A 19,067-nucleotide genomic window follows, 5' to 3' on the forward strand; every position below is an offset into this window, starting at 1 on the left:
CATCCAGGAATGTGTGTTATATGAACCTATTTGGCCGAGCTAAAATTTTCAGCTAAGAATAATGTTGAATGGTAACAAAAATCGATGCAGGATACTGTATACCACCTGATCCTTTTACTAATTTTTATATTATTTTTTTTTAAATCATACTTAATATTTTTATAGAATGAAATGCATCATTTATTTTATTATTTTTTACAATTTTATATAGGTTTCCACTTGCTTTGATTGCTCTGGTATTTAAAATTCATGAAATATTTATGTGCCATCTACTTTATAAGTATATTCTACAAATTTTGACAAAGAAGTGCAAGGAAAACAATAAAGGACTAAACAGAATTTCCATTGTCAAAAAAAGAAAAAACTTGTGAACCCACTTCTAAATTTTTACACAGTATATTTTCTATTAAAATAATACGTTTAATGAAGATATTGCTTTGTTTCATCTATCGAAATTATCACCCATTCTCTATCTGTAAACATACATAAAATTCATTTTTATTATAATTAAAAGTTTGGGGGTATCTAAGTGAAAAGATGACTGTCACGACAATAATTTGATTCTTATTTCATTTATTTTACATTTTATGAAATCAAACAATATCAGTTGCTTTTCATGGCTATTCTTTACATTATAAAAGAATAATTGTCGTCTACAAAAAGAATAATTTAGTTAAATTATATATATTGCATTTCAATTTTATTAACAATGATGAAAAAAAATCAAATGATGTACTGTTATGTACTTATAAATACTCAAAATACTTTTAGAAAGGTTAAAAATATGAATTACAGTCTTGAAATATCGTAAGCCAAGAAATGTACATAATAAGCTTATGAAGTTTCATTGCTGTAACTAAAAAAATTCATAAAAATTTGTATAAATATATATATATATATAAAATTTAACATTATATGAAATATAAACCACCTAAACACAGTAATTAGATTATTTATACTTACCTTATTTATTTCCAATAACCGGTTTGTGCAGTATCTTACACCTTGACTTGCTATTAAATTCTATCTTATTCTTTTTAATTTATTTGTATTATTTTTGTGTAAATTATAAATATTTTCAACAAGTACATTTATGTTCATTATTTTGTCTTCAGTCATTCGACTGGTTTTTTATGGAGCTCTCCAATATTCCCATCTAGTGCTAGTCGTTCCATTTTAGTATACGTTGTACCTGTAGAATAGGGAACGTTGTATACCCTATTTATGTTCATAATATCATTTAAAATTTCACAATAGATAACATTATAATTTATCATAAAAAAGAGATATCATTAAAACGAATAACTTTTAATGTAATAAAAATTGAATTTAATATATACTGGAGATGCAAGGTACTGCAAAAAAAAATAGTCTGTGGAAATTAGGAAATTAATATGGCACGTTTAACTTATCTAATTACTGTGTTTTGGTGGTTTATATTTCAAATAAAATATTTATCAGAGACAAATTAGGCATTGACCAGATACTGGCATTTCTTGATATGTATCGCAATTAAGTTTCTTTTCTTTATTATACTGTTGTTTCCTTTATTGCATTTATGTTGTAATTTGCCATACAAAATTTCTGTGTTTCGCATGACATTTAATGCCAGATCTACCCAAAATTTTTAAAAAATTTAGAAATAAAAGTAGTTACTTTTATCTCTAAATAAAAGTAATACTGCAGTTGCAGTATCAAAAGAGAAAGTTACCTATCAATGATGTAAACTGGAGTCTAAACTAATGGCCTGACCCTCTCTTTTTCTGTTTAGCCTCTGGAACCACAATGAGGTATTACTTCAGAGGATGGTATGTATGAATGCAAATTAAGTGTAGTTTTGTTCAGTCTCACGTCAACCATTCCTGAAGTGTGTGGTTAATTGAAACCCTACCATGAAAGAACACTAATATCCACAATCTAGTATTCAAATCCATTAAACGTCTTTACTAAGATTTGAACCTTAGAACTCTCGACTTGCAATGACGAGTTAACCACTAGACTAGAGTCTTAATAAATACTAGTATTCATGAAATTATATGATGTAGTAAAGAATTAGTAGTACCTTAATATTTTACAATTTGGCAACACAGCTTTACATTTATTGCCACAGCTAATCTAAAGATCAAATCCATCGAGCAGCTGAAAGGATCGGTCGATCTGGTAGTCTGAAGAAATAGGATGCAGCATGAAGTGAAGAGTTGATGAGATGTGGAATGTAATCTGGTAATCTGTATTATTTCTAATCTCATTTTTATATTTATAGTTTGTAAATTTGTGTAGTGAGGAAGATAATGTTAATTTCACACTTTGATCTTGATCACACTTCAATTTCACACTTTATTTACACCAATCACTTATTTCCCCACAATTTCAAAATATGTAAAAAAGATAAAATAATTACACACTAATAACCAGGGTCAGTTCATGTCTTTTTAATATGCAAGGCAAATATATTACATATAAAAATGAATAAATTTTGAAGTAATTTGGATTACTGTGTTATGCTAGATGGATTTTTTCACATTCTACTTAGGATTTTACCACCAAAAATGGTTAATTTTGCAAGTAAGTTAATTTTTTTAATAAAAAATTTAGCGAATAAAATGAAAATTTATTATGGTACCTCTAAAATCAGCTGACCCTGGTTTGAAAAATTAAACTACCATGCAAGCATGCATCTTCTTTGAAGCAGGTGGCTGAACGCTGATTGGGGAAAGCAAAGTGTTACTCAAAATTTAAAATGTTTCAAATAAAAGAAAAAAATAAAATTTTTAAAACTGTAATTAGATATAAAAATGCTCTAACCTTCAATTTGATGAACACCTACCAAAAAATTATGTAAAATAATAAATATCAAATAAAAAAATAATATAAGCATATATTATATTCTACATGAACCAGATTTAAAAGCTGCATTTACTTAAGAAATTGCCTCTATATATTTACTTATTTTTTTTAATTTTTTGAACTTATTTAAATGATTAATTTTGTCAATGAAATGAATAAAATTTAAATAATTTATAAAAAAGGAAATTTAAAAAACCCACTCATAAATATTTCAAATAAAATTTTATAAAGCAATTTAAACTACACAAAGGAATTTTTATGTGATTAAATTTAAATTATAAAATTTAATTTTTTATGAATTTAGATTGATTTATAAGGAGGACTTCAGCCACTGGTAGCAAAGTGATGAGCTGAAAAGACAAAGAAACATAATAAACATAGAATAATTATAATAACATTATCATATTTATATATCACCCCCCAATACATATACACAGCACCCCCCAACTGAAACCCGATGAACGATATCGGGATGATGAAATACGGTTGCGACGCAGTATGAATGCTTTATGTACCCGGCGCTTGCGAAAACTATTCATTGCATACAACATAGATATTTACAATTTCAATATGTAATCAAGAACTATAATTAAAAATAATTGTGTATCATATAAAGGAACCTGATAAAATAAGATGTGAATAATACACCCTGATCTGTGCAAGAGCACATCGAATTTCCTATCCGTTAAGGAAAAAGTTGAAATAATATATCCTGAACTGTGTCACAACAAATTGCTTTGTGTGAAGCAAAAATCTAAAATAATACACCCTGAACTGCTTCAGAGCATATCAGATTTGCTATGTGTTAATCAAAAATCTAAAATAATACACCCTGAACATATCAAATTTGCTGTCTGTATAATACACTCTAATCTGTGTGTTTTTACAGTTACATAATTTGAAACTGTATTTCTAAAAATGAAACCATCTTTTGGGAAATATTAACCAGAAGATTTTTGTTTTATAATTTCAATAGAAAAATGTTATGGATTTGAAGAGATATAACTTAAGGGATTTTTTATTATTTTCAATATTAAAAATAGAAGATTTTTCAAAAAAATCAATTGCTCAGAGAGTATTTAATAATAATGAATTTACTTGTATTTTACATATTTCTTTTTTTCCCATTTGTACCTGTGCAGGTGTATGCATTTCTATCCAGACCTCTTAATTACCCCTTTTAAGATTCTCGTAAGAATGCATTTTCACAGCATAATATTCCTGGTTGGAATTTTAAAAAAAAGTCTATATTATTATTGAAAAAAAGGTAAGTTGCTAATGAATAGCAAATTGAAAGAAGTTGTGATTGGTGACAATGCAAGTGAAAAGGGGGTATTAAATAATGCAAATACTAAATGTAATATTGAAGTTACCTTTATCTGTAGGATTATAGAAAAAAATCAAATTTTATCATTCAGTAATCCATAAGGAGGTCTTTTTTCATCAACAATATGAAATATAATTACAAAGAAATTCTATATGTGAACTGTGGGAGGTGCAGAATGATTAATAGTAGGCAACAGGTACCGATTAAATTACAAATTCTAATCTCGTATAAGAAAGAAAATGTGCTTGATTTCAGTTTTATATGGTTTTGGAAAATGGTTTATAAAAAATATACATTTATAGAAATAAACTAATAATTTCAGTGGATAACCACCAGGCAGCATATGGCATATACTACTCTAGAAGACTAAAACCAGGGGGTTTAAATATATAGTTTGCTCTTACGAAAGGTTTAATATAGTGTATTTTTAGGTTGTAAAAATTATCAACGGTAATAGGGATAGGCTTTTTAAATAGAACTAAAATGATTCCTGATGGATATACTGTTATAGTTCCTTGATGGTTCTCTGCAGAAGTCCAGTATACTTTCAAATACTGTTTGATGGTGTCAAAAATAGATTTATATAATGTTAGATGGTTAGGATGAGTTCTTTTTAAATGAATGCCAAAAAATCTGATGATGTGTTGTATTCTTAAATTTGTTTATATGTAGATAATCAAAGGGACATTTTAGAATTAATTTTGTTGTTAAATATGGTTATTTATTTAAAAAATTACTCAGGATTATTATAAAATAAAAGCGAATCCACAAAGAAAATAAGATACGAGGCTGTTTGACATAAACAGATCAAATACGATTGAAAAAAGCCAATACTATGAATTAGCAAATCATAAATTTCTCACTTAAAAATAATAAATTTAAACAAAACTGGAGAAATTGTATAAACAGCCTGTTAAGTGGTTTATATACCCTGTTCCTTAAAATCAATTATATTATAATTTAACCTCTTTGAAGACACAGTTATAATTTAATAATTGATAATCGATTTATATTACATTTAAATTTAGATATTCAACTCAAATACAGCAGAATGAATGATATACATAAAATACCCATCAACTAAACTTAAATTAGTATAATTAATGTTAGTAAAACAATTTTTTATGATAAAACAGTTATATTTCTAAGCTACATAAAAAGAACATGCAATTACAAGCTACATGAAATTACTAGCTATATAACAAGTACATGCAATTACAAGCTACAATTATTTTTTGTATATTATTAAAATTACTGTATATGAGCCAACAAAACCATGTAAACATAATTGTGAATGAAATATACATAGTAAAAACATTTATCTCTCTCCAAAGAGGTTAAAATATTTAATTAAAAGGTTAGGAAAATAATGCTTATTAATGTTTTTGAAAAAATGTATTATTTACATTACATTATATTAAAAAACCGAGAATTCACATAAAGAACAAAATTACAATGTACTACTTGTTATTATGAAAATAAATGGAACCTTTACAGTATGTGGTCATTTGACTACTTGCTTAAAGGCATGAATATAAAATGGGATTGTATTTTTCTTCCTGTATGAAGTTTTACTAATGGCTATACATAATTAAATAAATTCAGTAAAATAATTGTAACTGAAAAGCAAAAACAGAGTAAAAAATTGTAAATAATTTCAATGAAGAAACTATTTGAAATAATTGCCAAACTTTCTGATATAAATGTAGTGACAAGGGAGATATAGGACATCAGTGCCTTAACCACCAAAGTACCTAACGTAACAAAGTTAAGAATTATATAAAAAATATATTGAAGCGTAGACTAAAATTCATTTAGAAGAAAAATGAGTAATTAAAAAAATTATGCCCTTATTTTTTCTTTCTACCTAGTCATCTGTATAATCGGAATAAATAAAAAATTTGCACCCGCTTGAAAATAATTAAAAAATACGATTAAACTTTTTTGATTGTATTACACTATTCAGAAATTTGTGTGCCGGTTGGCAATTCACTACAAATGGTAATGGATCAAATGAAAATATTGAAAATGGATTAGAACAAGTATTATTTGGATTTGAATATTCTGTTTTTATTTATTAGTGAGCTGAAAAAAATTAAAATAAATTTAGGTAAAACAGGTTTGGTTGATTACACAATAAAACAACTTTACAAAAGATTTATTTTTCAGGTTACAATCGAGAGACCCAGAAATGAATGCAGTTAACTACAACTGACGTCCAGGAAAAATTTAGAAATATGGGAAACAAAAATAAATTATAAATTATCTTTAATCAAGATAAAAGATAATTTCTTATTATTATAAACTCTTGAGAAATAAATGAAGAATACCTCTGCAATAATGGAAAATATTTGTAGAAGTGATAATTGGCTTTTATTTCTAGAAAATTACAGAAAAAAGAAATTGAACAACATAGATGTGAAAATTTCCAAAAAGATTTGGTTCAATGATTTTGTATGAAAGAAGATTCAGATTGTTCTAGTGGGGAAATAACACAATTATTATGATCTGAAAAAATCTAAAAAAGAATAAGAGTATTTTAAATATGATACACAACTGCACATTATTGTTTTTCTAATTCAAACTACAAACTTATCTTAATACAGTTTCTAAAAAATATTTCCTAATAATTAAAGTGTACAATACATCAAACAATAAAATTTGATAGTTCCTGCAAGATATTCATTGCACTAAGGTATTTGTACTTATTTTCAGTAGACATTAAAGGTAGCCAAGTGCAAGAAAAAACTTGTCTATTCAGTACATATAAATTACACTTAACTATTTATACAAGTAATGTATCCAGATGTAATATAAAAATTAGGAATTCCTATAAAATTATTGAAAATATTAATACATTTTATAGCATTTTCTGGAATAAAATTCATTTTAGTTCCTACATAAAATTCATCGGTAATTAATTTTATAAAAATTTTGCCATGTTGATGTATCCATTTCAAAAAAAGATTACATCACCCCTCTTTTTTTTTTAATAAAACAAATTTTGTAAAATGAAAGATTATTATTTATCTATAATAGATATTAAATTTTTTTTTTAAAAATCATGTAAAAAAGTTTAACAAATAAATTGTACAAATAAATTTAACAAATAAACTGAATTAATGAAAATAAATTTTCATTAAACTGTAAATTAAGAAAGAAATGTTTAATTTAAAACCGACATATTAAAAATAAATAAATCTATGTTGCATACAATAAAATAAATGTCCCTCACTTTAAAGTAATGTCCTAAATGTGTGGTTTTACTTTCTAGAAGATTGTTCATAGTTACCACACGAACGACATGCACAGGCAAGCGTTTACAACGCAACTGAGAAATGTCTTCCTTCGTATAACCTTACTAGCTTCACAAACAACTGTTCGGCGTTACTGATTGGTCAATCATATCGGAGTGTTTCGTTACAGACCCGAGCGACTCCCTCGTGACGTCTCTTAATCCGTCCGTTAACAGAATAAACAACTTTGTTATAAGAATTGAAAAACAAGTTAATTACATTTCTGTGTTTCTGATTGGTCAACGGTATTACATACAGTTGTTTAATCGTTCTAATGAATCCCTCCTGATGTAACTTAGTAATCTTTAATATATAATCGCTTTAAAATATATATTTGAATTTAAAATAAAAGAAGGAACCAATTTCAAAACGTTTTTTTTACTTTTACTTGTATTAAAATATTACTTAATAAAAACAAATTACGTCATCAGAATTGCCGATGTAGTCGAAAATTAACAGACTTTTTTTTCAATAGTTATTTACAGAACTGAACTTTTGTTTTTTGCACCGATATTTATTTTTTTCAGTTACGAAAAAAATTTAGTAATATTATGTTCTCTAAGACAGAATAAGGTATTAATTTGTTAATATCAGTGAAAATTGCTAAATATAAAATGAATTTTATTATAAATTAATTTCCAGACATAATATGTTTTATTAAATGGGATATATTAGGTCCGGCCTTTGCTAACACCGAAGGTTTCACAAAAAAAATTCTCCCTATATATAACTTCAATTAGATGATGCACTCAAATCATTTCTGATCGTGTCTTTAAACGCCAGAAATACTATCCTCATGCTAACAAAACAAGTGTTGACTGCAACAACGACAGTTTTGTCCTTCAATTCAATTTACTTAAAGTCGTTTTGATTTACTTAAAAATCAAGAAACACATTTACAAAGTTAGTAAGCCTCTAATAAAAACATACCCTTCTCTCTGCTCTGATCCGCATTCGGCAGAGCATATCATAGACAATGTCTACAGGCCTTTTACATTTCTGATGCACTTTGACCTCCAGCTTAGAAAAACTCGTTTCACCTGTGCTATTCGGCATTTTATATCGCTCCTGCTTCGTCCATCTTTAGTAATTTTACTTCCCAAATAACAGAATTAGTCTACCTCCATAATCTTTTCTCTTCTGATTTTTATATTCAGATGTCCATCTTCATTATTTCTAATCCGACGTCAGATTCACCATCTGCTGTCGAATTACATTCGCGAATGGTGAGGAGATTGTTTAACACACAAATGCATTTATTTGAGTGTGGTAACACCCAAATAAATGTCTCTCGGTGGTCAGGTGAATACTTGTTATATTATTATATACATTAATGTAACGCATCAATGTATACATCGAAGTTTTGGAAAAATTTAGTACTTTTTAACAGGATCCAAATTTTTGGAAGAAAATCTCAAATATCTCGAAAACGGTCGGTCCTAGCGCTCTGAAAATTTTTCTCAACCCCCCTCGATGCAACCTCATCCGCTCCCATTGGTTCACGTCAGATGATAATATTTTCAAGCGCCCCCGGGGCGTCGTTCGGAATTTTGGAAGGGGGTGCGATGGGGTGCCACCGTAATATCTCGGCAACCGCTCGTCCGATTTTTACGATTCAAACAGCGTAAGTATCGGTAGGTCGAGCGCTAACTGTTTAACGAATCTGGTACACACTTGATCGACCGGATCTTGGTTATCCGGAAATTAATTCGTTTAGCCCTATATTTTGATTGCGCTCACCCGACGTTAAACGAACTGATTCGATCTTTCGCTAAATACGCTCAAACCTGTGCGCTAGCGAAGCTGTAAACTATAGTTTACTATAAGCTTTAAACTATAGTTTAAAGTGGAAAATAAAAAATATTGTAAAACACCACTGTTAAATTAAACGCACTAACATATAAAAAATAATTTTAGGACGGTATCTCAGAATGGATTTGACAAGCTTTGACGGTGATATGTATGTGAAAGTCATAGTTTCAAATTCAAAATTTGATGTTTTTGGCCATTTTTTTATGCGTGATGAATGGCCTAAAAAGTGGGGTTCAAACACGCATAAGAAAAAAATTGGCAAAAACATCAAATATTTAATTTGAAAGCTATGCAACTTTCACATAATGTTGCATATCACCGTCAAAGCTTGTCAAATCCATTCTGAGATACCGTCCTAAAATTATTTTTTATATTTTAGTGCTTTTAATTTAAGAGATGTTTTAAACATTTTTTTAAATTTATTTATGCGATTGTTTTTGTTCGTAAAGTAATGAACTATATCCAAAAAGTAGGCGCTTGAATGTACCGATCACTGGCGGAAAAACCCGATTCGTTAGTATCAATTTCTAGAATTTAAATTTCTTATTTAACTTTCATTATATTAATATTTATCATTCAAAAAAAAATATTTTTACTCAAGAGTTAATCAATTTTGGACACCTAATAATCCAATTTCGAGACGCCACCCGCCAGGGCAACCCGTTTGGAAGGTCTAGATGCGGAGGGCGTGCCATAGGCATGCCTCTGCAGCTAGTACAATCGCTAAATTGGGTTGAAGGAAGCGAAGAAGAAATATAATCACCGAATCCTTCTTTAAAAAAAATGTGTAAATTTAATATACTTCGAAAAAAAGCGTGTGCGCCTGTACAAGATTGAAAAAGCATTTGAAATGCAGTTATAAGTGTTATATACAGAGTGATATTTAAGTACGATATTTAAGTTCAGGCAAGAAGAAATGAAACATGGCTTTGTTGTTGGAAAATTGATTTGAAATAAACTCCTTATCATTTTTTATCATTTTACCATTTTTTTATATTTATCATTTATTAAAAACTTTAATAAAATTTATTATTATTATATATTTGTTAACTTTTTTCCTTACCTCATTTTGTACATAAAAAAAGTAATAAGTATAAATAACAGTAGAAAAATAAATAAAGAGAAAAAATAAAATTAATCATTTATACTGGATATTTCTATTTTATACTGGTGTGTGTGCCTGCATGTGTGCACGCAAATGAATGAGCATGTGTTAACACACACATACGCATGCGGCCAAGTATAAATGGATTTTTAATATTTTTTTTTTTTGGAAGTGATAGGTATATTTTATTTTATTAAGGCTTACAAATACGAAAATAAATACATAATTTTTTTTACAGAAATACTAAATAAGGATTACTTCAACAATATGTATTGGCTGAGATCAAAATCTCTGTTCTCTTCATTAACTTCGCACCATTCTGTTGAAGATGATTGCAGCTGACGTAATTTAATTTTCTCTTGTTCCAGTTCTGTCTCTTCTGCCTTAATTTTTATTTCCTCTGTCTTCATCTGTATTCTCGCAAGTTTCAGCTGCTCATTGAGAACGAGTCGTTGAAGATCAGTGGTTGATAGATCGGCTGTTTCATCAGTGTCTCAATGTTGTGTCTCTTTTTTACACTTTTCTAGCTGTCCTGATTTTGAATGATTTTCGTCTGCTGACTTGTTGGCAATTTTGTTAGTAGGCTGAATTGGGATATCTTCTTGAATCCTATTTTCAATTCCTACATTGGTTGTTCCCGGTATCTGATGTAATACAGGATTTTCTTGAATTTCAAGTAACTCAAGGAGATTTGATTCCCATTTTAGTAATTTCACTGCTCTATTCCCACTTTTATTTTTGTCAGTTTTTTTTTAAGGCCTGTTTTCATATTATTTACATTTTTTTTTAGTTTTTCTACTGTAATTGACTTCCCCGCACTTTTTTGATATTCCTTCTGAATAGTGTTCTATGTTTCTCTGTGGCAGCAATTCTTTTAGAACTCAGACCGGTCTAAAACAACGGTGTTGTCTTCAAGAATATTTACTAAATACATTCTGCTACTTTCTGACGCAGATGGCTCTACTGGTTCTTGTACTTCAAAATTAGTCTCTTCACTAGACATGATGATGTTTGCTAAAAGACTGGCATCCAAACGGTTCTGGATTGATTAAAACATGAGAAACATTTGATGTATTGACAAAAGTGTCTGAACATGATGATGTACAGGATATGAATCATATAAGTGTTTACTTGATAAGTAAAGAGAATACTGGATAAGTAAAAGCAAACTGGGAAAACTACTCGCAAATACTTGGACAACTACAAATGTTACAAGTATTTACTTATAAGTATTAGTAAAAGGTTATTCACTTAGTCTTAAGAGTTTACTTTAGTTGACCAGTATTTACTTTAAAGTAAAAAGCATAGTTTATTCACTTCACTAAATATAAAAATAAAATTATTCTAGAACTTCTTTGTAAACTACATTGGATGTTTTTCCTTCCGGCGCCAAAATAAATAAACCTGAAGGGTTGCTGATTATAGAGCATGCCACATAAAATTGCCCGTGGGAAAAACAGTCTACTGATTGTCATTGCAAAACTTACTTTAACAGGAAACTGCATTTTCTTAAATTCAAATGATAGTATCATTGGTATGGGAGGAATGAGCGCCGATTCTCCTTTGGCACACCCAGTCATAATTTATGTACTTTATCCGTGGTAGTTTTCAAGTCTCTTATTTACTTATTTTCTTTATGGAGCACATCTTGCAACCGTTTCACCATCCTCATCTGACTTCTGGATAGTTAGAACATCTAAGTTTAACTTCTTTTTCAACTTCACCGATAAAATATATTTGCAAAAATTTAGCTTCTTCCTGAGAACATGGTATTGGACAAAGCAAGAGCTATATGTAATGCCGAATAGCACAGGCAAAATGAGCTTTCAGTCAGAATGCTTACATCAAAAATTAATTTAAACGTCAGGTTAACATTTTTGAAAGTATATATTTGGAGCGTAGCTTTATATGCAAGTGAATATTGGACGATCAGAGTACCTGAGAAGAAAAGATTAGAAACTTTTAAAATGTGGTGCTACAGGAGAATGTTAAAAATCAGATGGGTGGATTAAGAGACAAATGATGAGGTGTTGTGGCAGACTGATGAAGAAAGAAGCATTTGGAAAAATATGGTTAAAAGAAAAGAGAAACTAATAGGTCATATATTAAGGCATCCTGGAATAGTCGTTTTGATATTGGAAGGACAGGTAGAAGGGAAAAATTGTGAAGACAACATTTGTAATACGTAAAACAAATTGTTAGGGATGTAGGATGTAGGGGGTATACCGAAATCAAACGAATGGCACTAGATTGGAAATCTTGGAGAGCTGCATCAAACCCAGTCAAATGACTGAAGACAAAAAAAAAATAACTTCTGGTCATTCAAAAAATTAAAAAAAATATATAAATAATTTCTGATATCCCTCCTTCACTCATTTATCAAATTATGCTAGATAGCAGAAGGAGAAATACCATCTAAACTAGTTTATATTTGCACAAGGTACGACTGATATCCTTTAATGGTGCAGTTCCAAATATGTTTTTTATCCAGGGCATTCTGAGAATCAAATTGTCACAAATCATAGTTTTTGCCATAGCTACTTTCCTCTCTAAGAAGATATTTTAATCAAAGGATTATATTTAAAATAAAGTTAATAACATCAAGTATATATAAAATTATTTTATTACATACAATTTTATCAAATACATTAGAAAAACTATTTACTTATACTTACAAAGCTCAATGTGAGCTAATACAAAGTTCTGACTACTTACCAGAACAATAAGTCTATGTGCAAATAATTGAAGCGTTAAAACGCTGCAATAATCAAACAAAATAACATTAGAAAAAGAAAATGTATATACATAACATGAAAGTAAGAGGAATGGCACTTATTACAATAATTTTTTTGTACTGAAGCATAAAAATGGAATTATGCATTTTAGTTAGCAGCTTGTTTCTTTTTTTAAAGAAGTAAATAAACAATGAAAAACTGATATATCTGTCTTTTCTTTTTTAAGACAATATAGAATTCTATTTTCATTAAATTGTTTAATTTAAAGCTAACATTTTAACATTTTTAAAATTATTTTTGGATTACATAAATATGTTAACATAAAATAAATTCTAAAAGCAAAAAAATATAAATTAATTTACATCATTAATCTAAAATAAAGATTTAAACTTGACCACCTCTACTGTACAATTTATAGTATTATATATCTGCTATGCTGAAGGTTTTGGGTTCAATTTCCAGCTAAGACCCTGAAAATGTATAATGAGTTAACCCCAAGGAGTTAGTACACTAATATATTGAACTAAGTATTACCTGACCTAAGTACTGCAAGTGGCTAACAATAAAAAAACCCAAAACTTTCTGGATTAAGATGAATAAAAAAATTTGTGATAAAATTTATTATTTAACTTATAGGTATAACACAATTCATAGATGAAATTAATAAACTTACAGTTTTATATATATATATATATATTACTTTTTTCACCTCTATGATTATGTTGCTAGATATTTATAAGCTGTATCAATAAAACAATTCTGAACCAATCATCTCAGTGACAATATTGCTAAATTATATTACTTTTTACTAACCTGATGGTTCTAGAAATACTTAGCAAAAAGGATCTAGATAACATAGAATAACATTTTGGGGTTCCACTAAATTCAAATTCACTAAACTTTATTTAATTTTACAGTCGGTGAAGAAACATAACCTTGATCATTAATAATCGTAATATATTTTTGACACAAAAATACTCATTGAAAAAGATTAAAAAATATTTATATAGTTCGAAGTGGATGTATTAAAATCTGATACACATAAAATCTTTTATCAGTGTAAATAATTTTTTCTTTCTATGGAGGAAAGAAACATCAAGGTAATTAAAATATAATTTACACCTAACATTTAATATTAAGGTAATTAAATATATTTTACACCTAACATTTAACATTGAAAATAACACAATTTGTAAAAAAAAAAGGTGTACCTTTCTTTTATGTTCTCCATTTTAGATTTTCAGTATGAATCCACCCATCAAAATATTCAGATAGGTTAAATTAATTTTTAATACAATTAAAAAAGTACTTAAAAAAAGAAGCTCCAGAAAGTACTTTTAAATATCATAAAATTTTGCAAATTAAATATTACCTCTAATTATTAAGTTTAGTAGATGTATATTTTACTAATCACTGAAAATAATCGACAAACTTTGATACATCATGAAATTAATATACATTATTCTGTAATAATTTCATTGGTAATATATTGATTAAACTTTACGACAGAAAGCAGAAAAAGTTATGTTTACATAAAGGCTCATTTAATAATCAAAGTTTTATGAATTCACTAAAAGTATTGGAATGTGGCATCTGTGATAATGGGAAGACTTCTGTATTTTGTAATTCTTATAATTTTAGCAGGTTAACTTCTTTTAGAACTAGTCTAAAAGAAGTTGATAATATAATACAAACTAATTTAACCCTAGATCGCCAATGTACGTAATTCTTACGTGTGTCAAGATATAAAGGCACCATTGTGAGTTCTGTGATTCCCACAACTCCCCACCCTCCAAGCAGTGCTTCCGCTGCCCAGTACAACATCAGCTACTGAAGTCGCCACATTGTTTCTACCTCGTCCGTATTCGTCAGATAGAATATTCAAAAACTAGGTACGTAAATTTTACGTATAGTTGGTATTAATGCCCATTTATTATACGTATTTTTTACGTATAATTGGCAATAAGTCCTACTATTTTTGACGTAAATTTTACGTATTATTGGTAATATAGGTTAATTATTTTCTTTATTAACTTTTCAGCTCCAAAAATGTCGAAAATCTACACAGATCCCGATGAAATATTGAGGATGATAAATGAAATGTCCGACTTTGATGAAGATGAAGTGGAAGACAACGTAGAAGTGGAGGAATTAAAGGATCCTGATGACAGTGACGAAGACCCGGATTACATTCCAGATGAAGCCGAAATCGAAGAAGAATTCAACAACAATATTTGCCAGATCGAAGAAGAGTCTACCCAAAAAAGAAAACAAATTAAAATAAATGTCACCGAGCCTCGGGTGAGAGAAATTACATCTGATTTCATAATAACGTTAGACAACCAAGAGCTTGTAGGTAAAGATGGCTACCGGTGGAAAACATCTCCTCCAGTTTGGCAAGGGAAAACTTGTAAAAGAAATATTATATACACAGCCCCAGGTCCAAACCCTATTGCTCGACAATGTCTCAGTCCGTTAGATTGTTTTTCTTTATTTATGACTGACGATATCTTAAGTAAAATAGTAGGACATACCAACGAAGAAATATCAATTGAAAGAGATCGATATAAGCAAAGTGGAAATTCCAGCCTAATGGATACGTCCTCGTTGGAAATAAATGCCCTTTTTGGATTGCTGATATTGTCAGCGGCATTAAAAAATAATCATCTCACAACTGAGATGTTATTTGACGAATCATATAGTGGTTCAAGGTTCAAAAGTACGATGTCGAGGACGCGTTTTAATTTTTTAGTAAACTGTGTTCGATTTGATAACAAAACAACAAGAAAAGAACGACAGGCACTAACTAAACTTGCTCCCATATCGGAAATTTGGGATATCTTCAGAATGAACTGTAAGAAATCGTACAATCCTGGTTCATACGTCACCATAGATGAACAACTGATTGGATTCAGAGGCCGTTGTCCATTTCGTATGTACATTCCATCTAAACCGAATAAATATGGGATCAAGTTAGTTATGATGTGTGATAATTCCACGAAGTACATGATAGACGCCATCCCTTATCTTGGGAAAGGCACCGTTCCAAATGGAAAGCCTGCAGCCGAATTTTTCGTAGAAGAACTTTTAACGTCAATAAAAGGAAGTAACAGAAATATAACGTTTGACAATTGGTTCGCAAGTATACCATTGGCTAAAAAGATGCTTGAGATGAAACTAACTGTCATTGCGACAATTAAAAAAAATAAAAGAGAACTGCCACGAGAATTTGTTGACGAAAAATATCAAGGCAGAAAATCAGGTTCCTGCTTGTTCCTATTTGATGACGACATGACTCTATTATCGTATAAACCAAAACCTAATAAATTAGTGCCCATGATCTCAACTGCACACAAAGATGGTACAATCAACAAAGATTCCAATAAACCAGAAATCGTGATGAATTACAACAGCACTAAAGGGGGCGTTGATACCTTTGATCAGATGACCCAAAACATGTGTTGCAACCGCAAAACTAAAAGATGGCCTTTGTGTTTTTTTTATAACATGCTTAATATTTCCACACTAAATTCATTTGTTATTTATACGCATAATAATTACAAAATTAAATTAAGACCACTCAATAGATTGCGATATATGTTGAAATTAAGTGACGAGCTGATAGCGCCATGGCTAAAAATTCGTTATGCACTCCCGAATATCAATAGCGATTTGAGGTTGTCAATCGGCAAACTTCTCAACCAGCCAGTAGAAACTGCTCCTAACCCAAGTCAGAAAGGTAGCAGAACATACTGTTCATATTGCAGCTACACAAAGAAAAGAATGACTACAACATATTGTGCAAGACCCGGCTGCTCGAAGCCGATTTGTGGGGAACATCAAAAGAAAATGTGTTTCCAATGTACATTGTAACAATATTATTTTTTGTACAAAATGTTAGTTTTTTTAAAATATATTTTATATTTTTTCCGTTGAATTTAGAAATATAACGTGTATTATTTTGTTTAAACTGTATGTATTTAAATTATTATAGCGTATATTTAAAACTTATGATGAAAAATTTTTTTACATTTAATATATATAAATATGTATGTATTTTTATTCATAATACGATTTAAATATATTACAATATAAGTTACAGTGTCTCTGCTCTAACCAATTTTTCTTAACATGCCTGTTTTCACGTTTAAAAAGAAAAAATCACATATACACGTAAATTTTACGTATTGTTGGTAATGATGTACTATCTATCTACATTGGCGTTCTAGGGTTAATTAGCTAAAACATCAACTTTTACTTTTTCAAGTAAATATACAGTGTTTCTAAAATCGCGGGCTGGCTATATTTTTTCAGATTCTACTTGTAAAACTAAACAGAAAATATCCTTAGGAAAAATGTCTATTTCTCCTTCGTTCTCCCCCTGTCCACCATTTTATTTTTATATAAAAATTTATATATCAAGTTCGGATAGATGAATCACATGAATATTTGGTAAGCGTCTTGGTAACAACGTTTTAAAATTCTAAAAAAAATCAGGACTTAATAACCTTTGCAAATTACAAAATGACGGTCATGTTTATTTTTCAGTCTGTTTTAGCTCCATAAATATTAGTTTAACCAAAATATTAAGCCTTTTATTTTGATGAAATATTAATTGTTTTTATTTATTGTTCAATAAATATTGAACAAAGTATTGTATCAAAATACTTGTAAATTAGTAGTAAAAAGTATTGTAAATTGTATCAAATTAAATAATAATTTTATCATAATAATAGATCTAATAACTATGACACAAAATTATACCATCAATTTTTTCCCATCACTCAACTATTTAACCAATTTTGAAAAATAAAATGTCATTTTGTTCAAAATAAAAAAGGCTTAATATTTTAGCAATAACATACATTTTGATAAAACTAATACTTATGGAGATATGACGAATGAAAAATAAACATGACTGCGATTTTGTAATTTTCGAAGTTATTTAAGTCCTGATTTTTTTTCTAATTTTAAAACTTTATTAACAAGACACTTACCAAATATTAATGTGATTTATCTATCTGAACTTGAGATATAAACTATTATATAAAAATAACAAAATGGCGGGCAGAGGGAGAACAAAAGAAAAATAGCCACTTTTCCTAAGGATATTTTTTGTTTAGTTTTACAAGAAGAATTCGAAAAAATATGGCCAGCCTACCACTTTAAAAACATTCTATGTATATAATCTTGAAAAAACACAGTAGCAAATATTTCAGCTATTTTATAGAAATATAAGAAGTACTGTATTGGAAAAAGTAATACAAAAATTAAAGAAACTCCTCTGGAATGGTTCTAACTTGGGAAAAAGCTGCCTTGGAAGTTGTTTTTGCCTGTCACTAGCTGAAAAAAGGGACATGCTATGACTTTAGCATGTTCAAGGTCATAATAGTAAAATAACTTAATCTTCATCTCTTTCTTAAGGATCACATATTGCTATATCTTATTTAAATAATAGTTATAGTCAGTACACATTAAACCAAAATGAGATGGCAGTTTAAAGAAAATATTATTAATAATCAATGTTACTCTTCTGTTATACTGTACGATTGGTTCACAAATTAAATACATAAAATTTTTAATTAATACCTAAATACAATTATACAAATACTGTACTTTTAATACAGGGTCCTAAAGTTTGAGATGAAACAAGGCCAACCGTCAAACAATAAAATTGGACATGAAGCTTGTTTGTGAAGTAGTAATTCTATTTTAAAGAGTAATACACGAGGACACACTGAATAGCGTATTTGATCGTGATTTCTTTTCTTTCTTAACTGATATCAACTTTTGAAATCTACCTACTTGGGCGCAAGTAGTACTGAAAACTAGGTATTCTAACTACCTAAAATATTGAATTTTAGTCTAAACATTGTTTTCAAACCTCCTCTGAAAAAATACAAAATACAGTTTAATATAAATTTTATGAATTATTTAATTACAAA

This window comes from Lycorma delicatula, chromosome 5 (assembly GCF_047948215.1).
Source record: "Lycorma delicatula isolate Av1 chromosome 5, ASM4794821v1, whole genome shotgun sequence".
Lineage (NCBI taxonomy): Eukaryota > Metazoa > Arthropoda > Insecta > Hemiptera > Fulgoridae > Lycorma > Lycorma delicatula.